The 1,817-nt window shown below is 38.4% G+C and overlaps 1 non-coding gene across 1 annotated transcript; it reads right to left on the bottom strand.

The window, feature by feature from the left end:
- Positions 1-749: 749 nt before the first annotated feature.
- On the bottom strand, positions 750-857 carry LOC128052936 (U6 spliceosomal RNA). The gene has a single exon (XR_008199887.1). It is a non-coding gene; the product is annotated as a U6 spliceosomal RNA (small nuclear RNA).
- Positions 858-1,817: the final 960 nt, after the last annotated feature.

Genomic DNA, 1,817 nt, shown 5'->3' with positions numbered 1-1,817 from the left:
GATATTCAGGAAGGGGAGGAGTTATTCCAGGCTCTGGTTGAGAATAAGCATCTTTCCTTAAATACTCATCCCTGCAGAGCTTGGCCAAGCTTAAGATGCTGGAAGAGGGCCAACCCCTACCTGGGAGATGTATAATCTTAGAATGCTTCATCTCCATTTGCACATTTCAGCCTCACTTGTCCGTCAATCACAAACGTTCTATGCATGAGTGAGTCTGGAAATAGTGGGAGTTTCCTAGCCCTGTAGCTTATGGTATAATACAATAATAAAATAGACAGAGTTTATTTAAGTGGGAGGACAGGGGATCATGGCTGTTAAAATTATTTTTTATGACTCTTCTCTAATCTTTCAGAGTTACATTTAGTAGAAGTCATTCCTGTTATTCAATGAGAAGCTATTAAAGCAGCTTATGTCCCCCCACCCTGTGTACACTACAAATAAAAAATACTTACACTGATAATATTAGCTGTACTCTCAGGTGAAGGCTTTGGTTCTGAACTCATGTTTGTCTTCATTATGTCTTAAAACATCTACCCTATCAGCTCATTTTGGCCCTTTGTACACAGCAAATGCTGAAGCTCGTTCTGAATTCAGAGAGGAAAAAGATCAAATATATTCCCAGTGGACACCAGACTTTTATTTTTCCTTTCTTCTTCTCTCTGCCAAAGTGATGAACATATCCTATTTTGCTATTTAGAACTGTGTTTTTTCAGATTGGAGGATAATTGCTCTACAGTGTTGTGTTGGTTAAAAATATGGAACACTTCTGGAATTTGTATGTCCACCTTGGGCAGGGGCCGTGCTAATCTTCTCTGTATCATTCCAGTTTTTAGTATATGTGCTGCTGAAGCAAGCACTAGAATTGTGTTATCTTTAATGTTTTAATGACTAGAGTAAAAACCTTTACTGAGTCTCACCAAGGGCTTGAAGTGAAATAGGCTATCTAATGGAGAGAACCTTGTTTATAGTTCCTGTCTTTCTGTTAGTTTCATAGCCTTCAGTGGATCCTGGATCCTAAGGCAAAGATTAAGGACACACACTGTCATTTCAAAAAAAAAAAAAAGCAAAAGGAAGATAATAATTCACAATTTTGTGGACACTGCATACAAAATTACTGTTTGCAAGAATCAATAATGGTGGAATGTTGGTGATTTCATACAATTTAACCTCATACATCACACAGCATACCCCAGTAGTTTGGAGCGTGATCTTTGGAGTCCTCCATTTACTAGCGTTTACCATTTACCATTTACTCCATGCACCATACTGTAACTTTGGGCTAGTCAGTTTCCCCATTTGGATGATCTTCATTGGATTATTGTGGAGACTGAAGAAAGTTAGAGGACTATTGTGAAGATTTAACCTGTTTAGAAATGTGATCTGTTGAAAATAACATGTTTATCTAGCAGATGGACACAGGGAAACTTTTGCAGGTGATGGATATGTTTACTACCTGTACGGTGGTGTTGATAACATAGGTATATGCATGTGTGCACGCTAAGTCACTTCAGTCGTGTCTGACTCTTTCCAACCATATGGACTGGAACCTGCCAGGCTCCTCTGTCCATGGGATCCTCCAGCCAAGAGTATTGGAGTGGATTGCCATGCCCTCCTTCAGGAAGCACAACATGGATGGATACATAAGTCCAAATTCACCAAGTTGTATACATTAATGAGGTGCAGTTTTTTGTATATTAATTACACCTCAATAAAGATGAAATTTTAAAAAAGAAATAACTTGTTTTGAAAAGTGTCTGGCACATAGGAAATGTTCAGTAATGTTAACTATTATAACATTATTCCAGACGCCCCCAAAC

This window comes from Budorcas taxicolor, chromosome 8, assembly GCF_023091745.1.
Source record: "Budorcas taxicolor isolate Tak-1 chromosome 8, Takin1.1, whole genome shotgun sequence".
Lineage (NCBI taxonomy): Eukaryota > Metazoa > Chordata > Mammalia > Artiodactyla > Bovidae > Budorcas > Budorcas taxicolor.
This window is presented reverse-complemented; position numbering and strand designations above follow the sequence as displayed.